The following is a 17,565-nucleotide window of genomic DNA, read 5'->3' as shown; positions in this document are numbered from 1 at the left end:
ACTGGTTCACGATACACAATTTCTGTTTGGAATTTTGCTTAAAAGATGAGTGGGTGTATACATGTGTTTTGGGCAGGTAGATCAGATAATGCTTTGGAATTCGAATGGGTCTGAGTAATTGCTAAATTCAGCATTTCCAGAAGAATCCATGCTCTCCAAGGAAATTTGAACTAAAATGGCCTTGAGACAATTCACCTAAAGGATTAAGATAAGTGTAACTTTTGAAACTTAAACAATTACTTTGTTTTACTTCAGGCATCATTTTTCTTAAGGGGAAAAATGACCTTGCTGGATCGGGATGGAATTGAGATTGGGGGCGGGTGTTGTCAAAAAGCCCAGACAGTTGTTATTGAAGAGTTCCTCTCCAAGGCCACAATGGGCTTGGGAGAAAAAGAGTTTATTTGCTTTTCTTTTGTTTTCTTCCTGTTAGAATGTTTTAAAGTCTTGGCTAGAGGCTGTGGTCTGTGAGCTAGCAAATAAAGAATTTAAACTGTCGCTTTAATAAAAGTTGTTGTTGTTAGACGCTGTGGAGTTCAGTTCGGACTCATAGAAGCCCTACGTACAATAAAAAGAAACACTGCCCCAACTGCGCCATTCTGAAAGCTGGGGAAATGCGACTTGTAAAAGATGGGGGCGGGGGGCGGGGAAGAAGCAGGTAGAAGGAATGACCCCAGAAAGGCATCTGAGAACCTCCACTCCCACCCCCTCCAGGACACAATGGGCCCCTCATGTGTGCACAGGCAGAACCAGTCAAGCTGAAAGATGCCAGGAGTCAGATAGGCAGAGGAAGTCAGACAGGACCTAGTGGAGAAGAAGCTGCCCTCCCCTGCTCTGGTGCTTGAAGAAGAGTCTGAGCACAGGCAGTGGGGCATGTCGAATTAGAAAAAAATGTGTTCAGAACACTGAACTCCGGGGGAGGCAAGCTTGGCTGAGCCCTGCCCCCAAGTCAGATTGCTGCTGAAAGCAGGTGTTGATTGGACACGCAAAACGGGAACTGCTAGTCTTACAGGCCCCCCAAGAAAAGGGTTAATCTGAAACAGTTAAATTCCTGAAGAACAGATTACTGGCTCTGAGCCCATCCAAGTCTCAATAAGAATTTCAACCCCTGGCTGGCCTGTTATGATTCTGGCAAAATCGTATCCCATACTTGAGGATTTATTCACCAGATTTTTTTTTTAATTCACCAGATTACCTGGAAAGAACTGACTTTGTGCTTTATCACTGTGTTGATCATGAAGTAACCACAGAGAACAAAATTGGGTTCTTTTATTTCTTTAAAAACATTTTTTTCTTGAGGTATAATTTACATAAAGTACAATTTACTCTTTTTGCTTTTAACAAACCATCCCAATTGTGTAACCGCTGCCACTCCTCATTACACTCAGCTCCTGGCAACCACTGATGTGTTTACTGTCCCTATAGTTTTGCCTTTTCCAGAATGTCATATTAATGGAATCATATACTACAGAGCCTTTTGAGTCTGACTTTTTGCACTTGGCAAAATGCATTTGAAATTCATCCCGGTTGTTGCATGCATCAGTAGTTCTTTAATTTGTATTGCTGCATAGTAGTATATTGAATGCATGTACCATAGTTTATACATTTGGGTTGTTTCCTGTTTTAGGCAATTATGAATAAATCTGGTGTGAATATTCATGTAGAAGTATTAGCGTGAACACAAGATTTTTCTTTTCTCTTGGGTAAATATGTAGGCGTGATTGCCAAATTGTTTTCAAAAGTTGCAATGCTATTTTGCATTTCTACCAGCAATGTATGTTTCTCAATATTTTTGTCAGCATTTGGTATTGTCATAAAAAAATTAGCTCTTCTGTTTTTTTTAGGTGTTTGGTATCTTATTTTGGTTTTAATTTGTATTTCCCTGATAAGTAATCAGGTTGAGCATCTTTTCATGTGATTATTATCCATTTGTATATGTATTTTTGGGGGTAAAGTGTCTGTTCAAATCTCCTGCCCATTTTTAATTAGGTCAATTCTTTTATTATTTTGTATACACACCCTTTCCAAGATATGTTTTTTGCAAATATTTTCTCTTAGTCTGTATCTTTTTATTTTTTTCAATGTGCCTTTCAAAGAGCAGCAGTTTTTTTAATTCTGATGAAGCAGAGTTTAATTTTTTTTTGTGTGTGTGTGTGGATTGTGCTTCGTGTGTCCTATGTAAAAATTTTTTGCTTATTCTAGGTGGCAATGCTGTTTTTTCTTATATTGTCTTCTGGAAGTCTTATAATTTTAGCTTTTAGGTTTAGGCCAGAGTCCCTGGGTGGCACAAACAGTTGAATGCTTGTCTCAAAAGCTGAATGCATGGTAAAGCAGTGGGCCAGAGGAAAAGAGGAAGACCCTCAATGAGATGGATTGACACAGTGGCTGCAACAACGGGCTCAAGCATAACAATCATTGTTAGGATGGTGCAGGACTGGGCAACTTTCATTCTGTTGTACATAGGGTCGGTATGAGTTAGAACCAACTTGATGGCACCTAACAACAACAGGTAAGCCGAAAGGTTGGCAATCTGAACCCACCCAGAGGCATCTTGGGAGGCAGACCTTGCAGTCTGATTCTGAAAGGTCATAGCCTTGAAAACCCTATGGAGCAGTTCCACTCTGTACATGTGGGGAGCACTGTGAGTTGTAATTGAGTCCACGGCAACCAAAAACAGCAACAAGTTTAGGTCTATGATCCATTTGAATTTATATAAGGTGGGAGGAAACCCTGGTAGTGAAGTGGTTAAGTGCTATGGCTGCTAACCAAGAGGTCAGCAGTTCGAATCTGCCAGGCGCATCTTGGAAACTCCATGGGGCAGTTCTAGTCTGTTCTATTGGGTTGCTATGAGTCAGAATCGACTCGGCGGCAGTGGTTTTAGTTTGGTTTATAAGGTGGGAGGTATAGGTCGAGCTTCCTTTCTTTTTGCTAATGCATATCAGATCGTTCCAGAATCAAATGCAGAAGTTAGGTTGGAAGATGGGAGGTGAGAGGAAATAAAAGCTTTTCAAAGGACAGGAAGTAGAGGGTAGGGTAGTGTGAAAGTATTCTTAATGTTTCATCTTACTGGCACTGAAGAAAATGGGAAGGAAATGGGAGGAATATTTAGATACAGGCAACATTTGATACCTTGTTTTAAATTAGTAAAGAAATATGTATATTAACAGAAAGGGAAAATAACAAATAGCAATATAAAATAAGTAGTTAATATGAAGCGCGATACAAAAAATCAAGTATATAAGAATGTATGCTATATATAAATGACTGATCTTTCCTATGAAAATACAGACTGTTACGTAAATTAAAAATAAACATAATTAAAGGGATAAACAAAGGTTCACACTAAGGGGGTGGGCAAAAAAATGTTAGACACATTCCAATAAAAGAATGCAGAAGGAATTTAAAGTTAAAAGTACCAAAGAGGCTAAAGAGGGACGTTAGGAATTTATCAAAGGCAAAGCTATAATAAACATAAACCTATACGGAGAAAACAACATAGCAGCTAAATACATAAAGTAGAGGTGGCCAATTACTTATAAACATAAATTATTGGATGAGGTTTCTAGAAAAGCTCTTTAAAGAAGCTGACTCAGCTGAGAGATCTCTTTTTCCAGTTTCTTTTCCTCCTTCTGCCAGCGTCAATCTTGTGGCTGTGAAGCAACCTTAATGATGAAAGGCAGCACTCAAAATTGCAGAACAGAAAGATAAAAAAAAAAAAAAGAAAGAAATTAATGATATCATGGAATTGTCACATCAGTCCTGGGCAATCTATTGACAGATTTTTTGTGTTTGAGAGAGAAAATAAACATTTACCATATTTAAGCTACTGTTGTGTTGGTTCTGTTTTGAGCAGCTGACCACAAGAAAATTGAACCAGAATTTCAAAAGTAGTTTCTTTATAGGATGTATTGACTGGTCCTATTTTAAAAACATTAGAAATAAATAATAAAAGGCCACCCTTATCAACTTAGGTATTAGAAAACAAATTTCTAAATAACCTTTTGATTAGAGAAAAATATAGTTGAAAACTATCTAGAAAGCAATAAGTGTAGTTTATACCAAACTAGATATTCTCAGAGAAAAATTCAGGGCCTTAAATGCCTTCATTAAAAAAAGGTGATGAAAAATAAAGTAAGTACTCATCTAAAAACTATTAGAAAAAGAACAACAGAAGAAACTAGGAAAAAGCAATTAAAAAAAAGTTAAAATGATTAAATTAGGAAACAAAAACAGTAACAGGATAAAAAATCTGACAGCTTGTTCTTTGAAAATACTATAAATTATATAAACCCTTTGCAAGAGTGATTAAGGGAAAAAAGTTGAGAAAGCCAAAGTTGACAAGGTTAGTCAGTAGAAAGTCATATATAACATAAACTGATAGAATTATAAGTCAATATTACATGCGGGTCTGTGGCAGCAGATGTGGAAACACAGAAGGATTAGTGATTCTCTTTTAGTATACGATGACCAAGGAGCCCTGGTAGTGCAGTGGTTCAAGCGATCAGCTGCTAACTGGAAGGTTGGCAGTTTGAACCCAGCAGCTGCTCCGAGGGAGAAAGACGTGGCAGTCTGCATCCATAAAGATTACAGCTTGGCAACCCTCTGGGGCAGTTCTACTCTGTCCTATAGGGTCACTGTGTGTCCGAATTGACTGGATGGCAACGGATTTATATGATGACCAAAATTGGCCCAGGTAGAAATGGGAAATTGGAAAATATCAGCTTCATAGAAGAGATTAGAAAAGTGATTTAAGATCTACCAAGCCACTAAGGCATGTTGGATAAACTATCATACACACCTCTCAAAATAAAAAAAATCCCAAAGCATATGTGAATTCTAAACAAACTAAGGGCAATTCCTAGGAAACAATTCAAATGGAGCTGAAAAGCAGAAGGGTAAACTGGAGCTAGGGCTGGCCAATCTCTCAGAAACAAAGCGATTGAGAATAGATGGCTGTGGCGGGACAGGAGGTAAACCCCGGGGATTGCGGAACCTGCGCAGATGCGCTGAGACACCCCCCGCATAAACTGGGGCATTGGAAATTAAAAATGAACTAGAAAAAAATCACATTCCAGGGAAGAGGGAGAACAAAAAACTAGTTTGTTTTAGCAAGGGCTCTGGGTGGTTTATCCACCTGTATACAGGCAGTCCCTGGGTTACCAAGGACAGATTTAGGGACAAACTTGCCCTCTAATGTTATGTAAATTTGCCCTCACTCTGAAAAGATTGAACCAACCCCTACTCACAACCAATTCGTCATCGCAATCACCTTCACCTGAGGCACGGCTTCGAGCCTTGCACGAACCCAAATCGAACCAAACCTACTGCCAACGAGTACGTTCTGACTCACAATGACTCTACAGGACAGAGTAAACTGCCCTATAGGGTTTCCAAGGCTGTAAATCTTTACGGAGCAGACTGCCAAGTCTTTCTCCCATGGAGCAGCTGGTGGATTTGAACTTCTGACCTTTTGGTTATCAGCCGAGCACTTTAATCACTGTGCCACCAGGGCCCCTTTCTTGTACTAAAAAAAAAAAAAAGTAAGGCTAAATAAGAACTGTATGCACCTGTTCTGACTTACCTACGTATTCTTAAAGACACACTCAGAAACAGATCTCCTTTGTAACCCAGGGGACTGCCTGAACGCATTCTCTCTCCCAGCCTCAAGACTTCCCCCAGAGCTATTAATCTGAATTTTGTGTTTGTGTTTACCCAGAGTTCTGGTGGTTCTTGAACTTTATAAAAATGGCATACTGTAGTAGTCTTCTGTGATATGTTTTTCACTCAATATTGTATTTATAAAATTCATTCATGTTGCATATAGTTTGGAAACCCTGGTGGCGTACTGGTTAAGTGCTGTGGCTGCTAACCAAAAGGTCAGCAGTTCAAATCTGCCAGGCGCTCCTTGGAAACTCTATGGGGCAGTTCTACTCTGCCCTATAGGGTCACTATGAGTCGGAATCGACTTGACCCCAGTGGGTTTGGGTTTTCTTTTTTTGGGGGTTTGCATATAGTTAAATTCATTTTCTCTGATACATAATATTTTTTGCCTGAATGTATCGCCATTTTTCTATATTCATCTGTTGTTGGACATTTCAAACATTTGGTGTTATCAGCCGTCTTAAATTGGGTCACCATGAGGTGGAATTGACAGCAGGTAACAACAACAAAAAAAATTTTTTTTTTTTACAACAACAGTGGATATAAAATGACATCTAATTGTGGTATAATTTGTATTTCTCTGATTATTAATGAAGTTGAAGATATTTTTACATCTTTACGTGTTATTCATTCTTTTGTTCATGTCTGTTCATGTCTTTTTCCCAGTTTTATATTGAGTTGTCTGTCTTATTAATATTTTAGGTATTAATATTTTGGGAGCCCTGGCGGCACAGTGGTTAAAGAGCTCAGCTGCCAACCAAAAGGTCGGTGGTTCGAATCCACCAGCGGCTTCTCAGGAGAAAGATGTGGCAGTCTGTTTCTGTAGAGACTTACAGCCTTGGAAACTCTATGGGGTCACTATGAGTCAGAATTGACATGATGGCAGTGGGTTTGGCTTTTGGTTTATTTAAGAAATACTCCCTTGCTCTGAATTTATAAAGTTATTCCCCTATGTTATGTTCTCAAATTTTTAAGCTTTGTTTTTTTCAAAGTTTTAATCCACTAAGAACTGATTTTTTCTGTATGGCATATGGTAGGATATTGAATTATCCCAGCACCATTTATTGAATAATGCATGGTGTCCCTTGTGCAATCCTGCTTCCGTCATGTATCATTTCTATATATGCATAGATGTTTCTCCATACTCTGTTCTATTTTTCAGCTGTGTATCCTATACCAGAGCTCTGGTGGCATAGTGGTTAAGAGCTTGGCTGCTAACCAAGAGGTCAGCAGTTCGAATCCACCAGGCGCTCCTTGGAAACCCAATAGGGCACTTCTACTCTGTCCTACGGGGTCACTAACAGTTGGAAGACTAGATGGCAAGGGTTTTTTTTTTTCAGTTTATCCCTATAAACCAACATCATATTAACATTGCTTTATAACTTTTTTAAAATCGTAGTAAATATATATGTAACAAAAGATTTGACATTTTAACATTTTTTAAGTGTACAATTCAGTGACATTAATTACATTCATCACATTGTTCAATCATTGTCACCATCCGTTTCCAAATTTTCCCATCATCCTTAATAGAAGCTCAGTGTCCGCTAAACATTGAGGCCACCTTTCCCCCTCCGTTCTGCCTGCCCCTGGGAACCACTAATAAAATTTGGTCTCTATACACTTGCCTATTTTACATATTTCATATAAGTGGGATAATAATAACTTAGAAATTTTTTAATGTGGTAAAAATATACATAGCAAAATGTTTGTCATTCCAACTTTTTTACATGTACAATTCAGCGACATTAATTTCGTTTACTACGTTATGCAACCATCACCAATATCCATTTCCAAATTTTTCATCACCCTTAACAGAATCTCAGTATCCCTTAAGCAATAACTGGAAACCTGGCACAGTGGTTAAGGGCTACAGCTGCTAACAAAAAGGTCGACAGTTCGAATCCACCAGGTGCTCCTTGGATACTCTATGGGGCAGGTCTACTCTGTCCTAGTGACTCGACGACAACGGGTTTCGTTTTTTGGTTTTTAATTTTGACATCTGCTATGGCAAACCTTAGATATTCTTGAGTACATACATTTTATAATGTACTTGTCAAGTTCCTTTAAAATATTTGTTGGGGTTTGAGTTGGAATTACATTGAATTATAGATCACTCAACCGTGAACAAGGCATCTCCTTCCAAGTTTAAGGCTTTCTTTAATGTCTCAAGAATTTCATGACTATGACAGCAGAGCATTAAACTAAATGTAGGGCCCTTCTAAGCACGAGTCACACATCCTGTCCCCATCCCACCTTCTATATTGTCAATATTATTCACATTTGCATTGTCCACGAGATACTATCAAAAGTTGATAGAAATAGAAATAAAGCTTTGAATCCACTATTTAAAAATTTCCAAGGTAACCAGAGGAGATATAAAAATAACCTGAAGATCAAAACTCAGGAAGAGGAGAGAGGGCCAGAGGAATGGTGGGAATTAAGTCTTTGTCTTTCATAGCAGGGCACCAGCAGCTACAAAGAGAGGTATAAGCATATCATCCATACTTCCAGAGAGCTAAAAAGAGAAACTGTTAAGATGGATTGCTTTTCAGGAGTGGGTTTGGAGTTGAGGAAGGTGAGGTGGGAAGGAGTCTGTGGCTTTGTCATAAGGTTTTCAGTACCTTTTCATTTGTTACCATTTACATTCATTACCTTGATAAAAATAAAAATACAGACAGGGAAAGCAGCTTTTTGCTATGTGTCGCAATAAGTCAATACACATGCATTCTCATAATTTGCTCTTAGCTGATTGTGGACGGAGTCAATTTAATTGCTTTTTGAATATGAATATACAATTATTTTCATAGATACAAGTTTGTGATGATTAATTAGACCCAGATATCTTCTTAGTCTCATGAACTGGAGATTTATAACAATGAAACTTTCTTATATTTTATATTCTGAAAAACAGTTTGATCTGAGTAGATGTTTGCCAGATAGAATGAGATCTTATTTTATTCCATGGCTGGTATTTCCAAACTTGGTATTAAATGAGCACAGTTCTCTGTCAGATAGGATGAACTAAGAGTTTTTTTTCTACTGATCAGCTATTTCCAGTGGACATTTTAAAACCAGTCTTCTGAGTAGTAGGCAGGGAAGAGAGGTAGTTAAGAATGTGGGATCAGATTGCTGAAGTTCAGATCCTGCTTTCCCTCTTTAAGACCTGACCTGTGAGGCCTTCGGCAACTGACTTAACAGCTCTATGCCTCTGTTCCCTTATTTCTAAAATGCAAATAGTAATAGCACTCATCACAGACAGCTTTGTGACAATAAAATGTGATGAAATGTATAAAACACTTAAGCAGCGCCTGGGACCTAGCAAGGGTCTAGTTCCCGTAGAGTACGGTATAAGGAATTTGTGCTATAATATCTTTTTTTTATACCTAAGAAATGATGACAGAAGCTCATCATTGCGTGTATTTGAACTTCTTTGAAAGTCGATTCCAATAAATCATGGTTTGGTAATTAGACTGTTGTTTGGTTTTTAATTTCCCTCAAAATCCTAGTTGACTCTATATCCTTGACGTGAGTAAAATCAGTTGCCATGGAGTCGATTCAATCTCAAGGTGACCCCATGTGTGCAGAATAGAACTTGCACTCCATAGGGCTTTCAAGGCTGTGACCTTTTGGAAGCAGATTGCCAGGCCCGTCTTTTGAGGCGCCTCTGGGTGGGTTTGAACAGCCAACTTTTTGGTTAGTAGTTGAGCATTTAACCATTTGCACCATCCAGGAACTCCTAACATAGTTAAACAAAAGATATAGATCAAGCATTTCAACGGCTCTAAATCCATTTACGCTGACCTTGGACATGCCTAGTGATACATGGTTTATTTGAATCTGCACTCTGGAAATAGTGTGACATTAAAGGGCAAAGGTAAATCTAGTTTTAAAACCTTTCTTTTCTTCTTCGGTACTCCTGGAAAAATACATACCCTTGAGTTAATGTTTAGTGCTTAGAACCAAGCTTAGAACACACCTGTTTGGGAACCTGGCTTGACAGAATCATAATTATGCAAAGATCTTGTGCCTTTTATTTTTTAATCTGGAAATTTGAAATTATGTCTATAGTTAAATAATTTAAGTCCCAGCTATTCTTTCTTTTCACTCACTTATTTCCTTCCTTCCTTCCTCCCTCCCTCCTTCCCTTCCTCCCTTCCTCCCTCCCTTCCTTCCCTCCCTCTTCCCTTCTTTCCTTCCTTCCTTCTTCCCTCCCTCCCTCCTCCCTTCCTTCCCCCCTCTTTCCTTCTGTAAAGGAAAGTGTATGTATTCAGTTCCCAAAGATCACCAAAGTAGAACCTCACACATTTCTGTGTCACACGTAAGCACACAAACACAACAGTGTTTGATACATTTCTCTTTTAATTCTGAAAATATACCCCAAGGAGAACACATATGTACAAACTATGAATTATAACTTATAATGATTATAAAATAATGTTTGGAAAATTTAAGAGATTCCAAAAGATTTGTGAAGTTTAGCAGATCAGAATTATAAACTCCTTTCATCATGTCTTCAGCTGTACCATGTATCTTAGTCCTCAAATTTAGAATATATGCCATTTCTGAAAATAGCACTGCCTTTATTAAAAATAACTTTTGCACAAACATCACTAATGTCAAATTACAGATACAAAATTACTTGATGGGTGTCTCCCTATTCCCTTAAAAGACCTCATTGAAAGGTGAGTAAATGCTGGGGGTAGAAACCTTTATAATTGATTATTTGAAATTTTTTGAGTGTCCTGGAATGCTTGCTGCTATTAGAATCTACCCTTGGGAAGCCGACAAAGTTAGCTTATTTCGGGTGATTACTGTGTCTTATGGTTATTCTTTTCTGAGATGCCTGTACAATGAATTACTGAATTAGTCAAGGTATTTTTGCTTTTAAGTGACAGAAATTTATCTGAAATGAGCTTAAGCAAAAAAGGGAATCTATTTTATTGGCTTACATAACTTTGGATGGGCAAGGGCAGAGCTAGTTCCAGGCATACAAGCAATGCCATTTTAATTCTTTTTCTTTCCATCTCTTGGCTCAACTTTCCTTGGTGTTGGCTTCATTCTCAAGCAGGCCTCTTGCACTTGGCTGCAAAGACAGCCCCTGGCAGCTCCAGGCTCACATTGTCCTTGGTTCTTACAATCTCAGAAGAGGCCCTTTCATAACCAATGTCTACATCAATCCCTGAAAAATAGACAGGATTGCCTTTATTTGTGAAATATGCCCATCCCTGAACCAACCAGTGTGCTCAAGAGTATGGGGTACACTGATTGACTTGGAGCAAGTGCTCAACCCTGAGGAAGAGGAAGCAGAAATGTATAATGAATATTCTTCCCAGTAGGGTAATGGAAAGTCCCAGAAAGAAAAGATGCATGGCTCCCCTGGTAGCACAGTGATTAAGAGCTCAGCTACTAACCAAAAAGGTGGCAGTTCAAATCCACCAGGTGCTCCTTGGAAACCCTATGGGGCGGTCCTACTCTGTCCTATAGGGTAGCTATGAGTCAGAATCAACTCGATGGCAATGGGTTTGGTTTTTTGGTTTGTAGGATCGTCTCTGGAAACCCTGGTGGCATAGTGGTTAAGAGCTACAGCTGCTAACCAAAAGGTCAGCAGTTGGGATCCACCAGATGCTTCTTGGAAGCCCTGTGGGGCAGTTCTACTCTGTCTTATAGGGTCACTATGAGTCAGAATCTACTCAATGGCAGTGGGTTTGGGTTTTTTTTTTTTTTTTTTTGGATCTTCTCTTTGACTTCAGTGTTCTGAAATTTCTCAGTGAGGTTACTTGGTGTATGTAGCTCTATTTTCATCCAATGGTTGGGTGCTTAATGGACCCTTTCAAGCTGGAAACTCATATCCTTCAGTTTTAGGAACTTATCTTGTATTTTTATATTTCTTTGAAGTTTTTCTCTTGTGGCAGATTTTATTTTCCAATGATGACTGTGCCAATATACATCCCATCGCACATACTCTTTTTACAATGTGATGTCATCATTCCTCCATTGAAAGGTGGGGTCTATATTCCCTCCTGTTGAGCATGAGCGGATCTTTCTAACTGCTTCAACCAACAGAACGTGACAGAAGTAATACTGTACATCTTGGATCTCCCTCTCTCAACACTTATCTTGGAATCCAGTCACTACATTGTGAGAAACCCCAGGCCTCAGAGGTGTACCAGTCCACAGCCCAAGCTATGCCTTTAGCTGGCAGACAACACTAAACACTGTACATGTGAATAAACCTTCAGATGATTCCAACCTCCAGCCTTAGAGTCTTCCAGATGAGGCCCCAGACGTTGTGGAGCACAGATAAGCTGTCCCTGCTGTGCTCTGTCTGAATTCCTGTCCCACAGAAACCACAAGAGATAATAAGGGATTATTGCTGGTTAAGCTACTAAGTTGTTGGGGAATTTGTTATGCAGCAATAGATAACTATTACGTCTCCCACTCCTTTTTTTTTTTTTCCCCTACACTGTCTATCCAACTCCTTTCCTCAAGGGCTCTATTTCCTGGAGTGGCTTTCTGATTTTCTTATCCTTTCTCTCTATTATTTTGTTTCTTCATCTTTCTGCTCCACTTTCGGGGGCTTTTCTCAATTGTATATTCCAATCCTTCTATTGACATTTTAAAAAGGTTTTTTTTTTTTTTTTTTACCGTGATGTAATTTAATTTTCAAGGGCTCTTTTTGGTTTTAGGTTGAATATTCCTTGTTTTATAACATCCATTCTGTTTGTGTTTCACATATATACCATCTTTTCTTATTTCTCGGAGGATGTTAATTATGCAATTTTATAATAGCTTTGTTGAGACGTAATTCGCACCCCAAACAAATTCACTATTTTAAAGCGTATGATTGAGCAGATTTGAGAATACTCAGAGTTGTGCAACCGTCACCACTAATTCCAGAACATTTTCATTACCCCGAAAAGAAACCCCGTACCCATTAATCACCTCTCCCTGTTCTCCCCTCCCTGCAGCCCCTGGGAACCACTGAGCTACTTTTTGTGTCTATAGATGTGCCCATTCTGGACATTTCCTCTAAATGGAATCAAACAATATGTGACCTTTGTGACTGACTTCTTTCACTCAGCATGTTTTCTAGGTTCATCCATATTGTAGCATGGATTAATCCTTTAGAAGTGTTTTTTTCTTTCTTCACCAGTATTTTCCCCTGTTTGTTTGCTTTGGATTCTATCTTGCATGTGGGAAGTGTCCCACAGATGTCTGATAAGCCTTGGCAGTCTGCTAATGGTTAAGAGTGGGAGACCAAAAGTCAATTGGAAGCTCTGAGGCTGAGGGTGTGGGTGGGCCTTGTCATCTTAGAGTTTTACAGCAGGGTGAGATGGGTGGGCCATTTGGGGGAATTCATTGCATGCCACGATGTCCTTGCGTATTTGTCTATTAGAACGTTTGTCTTTTTCTTTCTTTAGGTCTTTCTTCTTGGGCTGATCAGATTCCTTCCAGGTCTGGGGGCTGAGTCGTGGAAGGGAGCTGGGGATCTCAGCCTTAACTGCAGCAGTCTGTCTACATTCTGTACAGTGCCATTAGCCCAAAACTGTGTCTGTTGACCCACCGTTTAGAGACCCTCTGTTTTATCCACTCCAGAGAATAAATATCCGACTACTGCTGGGGCTGTGGCAGGGATCTGGAGTTTGAACTGCTTCCCAGGTAAACCTTTGAGTGACCTTTTCTTTTTCAGCCAGCCCTTCCAGAGGTGCCTGCTTCCACCAATTAGGTTATTATCGTCAGGGTGGGGGTTCTGCATTGTAAATTAGGTTAGTTCTTAGTTTACTCTCAGTTTAGGGTTCAGCTTTTTTGGTTCTTCTAAGACAGTCACCACTCAAATGTTTTCTAACTTCCAAAATCATGTTGCTGTTTTCTCTCCTCCCATTATTTTTGTCCTTGTCAGTTTGTACCTTTTAAAAATCCTATTATTGTCATTTTAGTAGGGTTTCAGGAGGAAGTAAAAGCAAATGTGGGTGTTCGATCCATCATCTTTACTCAGAAGTCCCACACATTTATATTTTTAAATGAGCTCATGGTATACAGACTGTTCTATAATCTGCTTTTATCATCAAATTCTAGTGAATATTTTTTTTTGATGTCGATAAACAGAAATATAAATCAGTGATTATTAAACTTGGCTGCACACTGGAATCACTCAGTGGGGGCAGAGGTTAAACGGTACTAATGCCTGGGTCCCTCCTCCGGAAGTTCAGATTTAATGGCTATGAGGTATGGCCAGCACTGAAAAAAAAAAAAAAAAAACGTCCCCCTGGTGATTCAAATATGCAGCAGAATTTAACGGCCACTGATCTATACCATTGTTCGTAATGGATATGAGGCAGCTCCAGGGTTACAAACGTCTGATTTAGGGACAACTTGTACTTGCCCTTTAATACTATGTAAATTTACCCTCACTTTGAAATGATTGAACCAACCACTACTCACAACAAATTCTTCATTACATTCACCTTCGCTTGCTGCACTCAAAAAAAAAAAAGCAGCTTTTAAATCGTTGAAAAGGCTTTAAGTCTTTTCTTGCTCTAAAGTAAGGCTAAATGAGAACCAAATGCACCTGTTCCGACCTACCAACCAATTTTTAAAGACTCACTCAGGAACGGGTCTCGTTCAGTAGCCGGGGAGCTGCCTGTACAATATTCCAGGAAATGGACTGAGATGTATTAAAACAAACCCCTATTTCTGGACACTAAGGTTTTTTCCAATTTGTTTGACATTATAAACAATGCTGTTATGAACATCTTTGGACATAAAATATTGTCTACATTTTGGATTATTTTATTGGATAAATGCCGACAAGTAGAATCGCTCTGTTAAAAGATATGAATATTTATAGGATTTTTGGGTGCAATTTACCGTATTTCTCTCTAAAGTGGTTTGACCAATTTAGACTCCCACCAGCATTAAAAAAGTGAGTTAAAAATACATAGCTTTATAATTGAACAATAGCATTGCATCACTATTTTTAATTTGTTTTACTATTTGCGAGGTGAAACAGTGTTTCTTCTTATTGTCCATCTGTATCTCACTTTTTTGTGTGTGGATTGCTTAATCACGTGGGGAACATCTGTGAGGAATGTTTTTGGCTTGAAGAACTATCTGAAAACCTCATTAACAGTGGCTTACGCTAATAAGGGTTTATTTTTTCTTCACACAAACAGGAGTCTGGAAGTAAGCAGCTGTCGGTATTGGTTCTGCAGTTCAATGATACCATGTTTGCAAGATGACCACCCCGGCTCCAGTCATCCTATCCTTGTCCAAGAAAACAAGATTTTTCTAGAAATGCCCCTTTCCCCCAACAGATGCTTGCTTGCAAGATTGTGCCACATTGCTAACCCTAGTCGCCAGTGAGGCCAGTACAAAAAAAGGGGGATGGGAATATTTTCTGAGTTAGCCAATCAACTGTGCATGCCACAATGTCCTTTGCCTATTTGTCTATTAGAATGTTTGTCTTTTTGTTATTGGTTTGTAAAAGTGCTTTGTATATTAAGAATACTAGCCCTCTTTGTTGTCACATGTGTTTGGCAAATGTATTTCCCCTGCTTCTTGTATGCAATTTAATTTTGTTTCAATATACAGAAGATTTATGTTTTTTTAATTGTTAGGTCCACACATCTTTTATTGTGTGGTTTCCTCTTTTGTTCTGAGAAAATATCACTATTCTTCCATATTTTCTTTTTGATCTTTCATTTTAATTTAAAAGAGCAGAAAGGGCATCTTGTTTGATTCTTACCAGAGACTGGGGAAGGAGTGACCCAGGGAGCAAAGGAATAGAGAAAACAAATTTAGTCTACTATCACTGAACAGGAGCCCTGGTGGTGTAGTGGTTAAGAGCTACAGCTGCTCACCAAAAGGTCGGCAGTTGGAATCCACCAGCTGCTCCTTGGAGACCCTATGTGGCCTGTCCTGTGGGGAGCTATGAGTTGGAATCGACTCAATGGCAACGGGTTTGGTTTTGGTTTATCACTGAACACAGGAAAAAGGCTTGATCTTGCCTTCCAAGTATGCAGGAAAGTCTCTCATGTTAAAACATTTATTGGTGAACAATGGTGGCAGCTGGATAAGGTAGACTTTTGGGGGCCTGTTTAGAGGCAAGGCATGTTTTGTGGCAAACAAACCTCAGATATTGAGGAGAGAGAATGTGAAACAAAAACACTGGTTCAATTTCAAAAAGAAGAGGTGATTAGAAATAAAAAAATATACAACTGGAAAGACCACACAGCGATGGATTTTGCAAGCAGTTATGCTATGGAAAACACTGCAAGCATAATGGAGATTCCAAAGATTGCTGAGAGAGAACCCCACCAACTGGAACTGCTCTCAGCTTATTGATCAAAAGTAGTTTTTATGAGGGGCAGTGAAAACCAGCCTGTTTAGTAACACTGCCTTCTATAGTGTGCATTTTTCCTACAGTGGGATTAACCTAGGGCTGAACACTCTCTATGTCCCAGATGAAATTACTTTAAGGTGACAGCCAAGTGACAGCCTAGGCCTGTATAATCATGAAAAAAAATATACAAATACACAAGACATTTTAGGCTTAGAAAAAAATATCTTTCCATATGTTTGCATCTAATCCCATCTGTCTTTGATATAGAAAGATGACAAACTGAAATTGAGAATGAACTGCCCAAATTCTTTCTCTCTACTCCAAATAGAAACTACAAAATGGCCTAAAGAATAATCTGTAAATCCCCTCCCACCCCCCACACAAAGATGAAAAACAATGACATCATCATGTTTTCCAGTTATCCTGAAACTGCAAGACTAAATTTCGGAAAATAATTGTATGACTCTGCAATCTCTCTCCATCTTGAAATTGTCTTCTCTGTGTTAGATCAATTTTTAGGTACTCAGATTCATGGATGCTTTGATATAAATTAATAGGTTGGATGAATATTAGACTTGGAGGGGACTGTCAAGGCCAATTACTTATTTACTGAACTATGGCCATCGTTTGTTGCACCTGATGAGCGTTCCTCACCATTCCTCTTGGGAGATGCATGTTCATCGAGGCAAAGGTGGGAAATTCTAGAAAAGACATATCTTTAACCAATTATTCCTCCTCAGCTAGCCTTTCCTAACACTTAGTACTTCCTCAAGTGCTGAGTTGCGTTTCTTCGCATGTTTGAAGCAAATATTTTTCTGCCTACTGGTCGGGCTACTTTAATTTCAGGTCATCTCAGTAAATTGCATGAATTGAGAGTTTTGTTCATAACTTTCAACCTTCTGATTCATACATCCACACAAACACATTCACTGTGCTTTTCCTAGTACGATAGTCCTTGAAAAGATGGGTTAATTTGACCTCATACTATGTACCCATTTTATTACATTCGGTTCTCCCACAAGATACTATTAGTGACTAATGTAACAGGCTTTCCACAAACTGTTTTTTTCTGCCTTTGTCTTAATAGTTCTTTTGATCACAGCTAGATCCAAACAACAACTGCCTTAAGGTAATTTATTCCTTTTTTTTTTTTTTTTCAAAATGCTATTTCCATCTTTATACAAGGGAGACTAATGCACTTTAATAATGAGCACATAATAGGAAAAATTGGGACTTATTCAAAAAGATATTCACAACAGGTCTCCTTCCGTCTGGTGTCTACCAAACCCCTCAGCAGCTCCTTTAGACCACACTGCTGCTTTGGTCCATAGAGCAAGGCACATGCTGTGTGTCTGACCCTCCCCAGGCATTTTCACCTGTGGGCTCTGGGCTTTGTTGGGTCACATGGCACCTACTCCAACAGGGCACATATGGCCGGTAAGTGCACGTTCCCCGTGCACAGTGTCTTCGTGACCCTCTGGTTCACAAGAACTTCTTTACATTCCTTACATCTGCCAACTCCGGACCTATCTGTCTTTTGTAGGCTGGGAACATTGAAATAG

At 39.0% G+C, this 17,565-nt stretch overlaps 1 long non-coding RNA gene across 1 annotated transcript in view; it reads left to right on the top strand.

Moving 5' to 3' along the window:
* LOC135228805 (uncharacterized) overlaps nucleotides 1–17,149 on the top strand; it is a 37,314-nt gene extending 20,165 nt beyond the window's left edge. The window contains exons 2-3 of the long non-coding RNA XR_010319665.1: nucleotides 13,083–13,320; nucleotides 14,835–17,149. This is a non-coding gene — a long non-coding RNA (uncharacterized LOC135228805). The remainder of the gene's footprint in view (nucleotides 1–13,082; nucleotides 13,321–14,834) is intronic.
* The last annotated feature ends 416 nt before the right edge of the window (nucleotides 17,150–17,565 follow it).

This window comes from Loxodonta africana, chromosome X, assembly GCF_030014295.1.
Source record: "Loxodonta africana isolate mLoxAfr1 chromosome X, mLoxAfr1.hap2, whole genome shotgun sequence".
NCBI lineage: Eukaryota > Metazoa > Chordata > Mammalia > Proboscidea > Elephantidae > Loxodonta > Loxodonta africana.
Note: the sequence above shows the minus strand (reverse complement) of the source record. Positions and strands in the feature narration are given on the sequence as shown.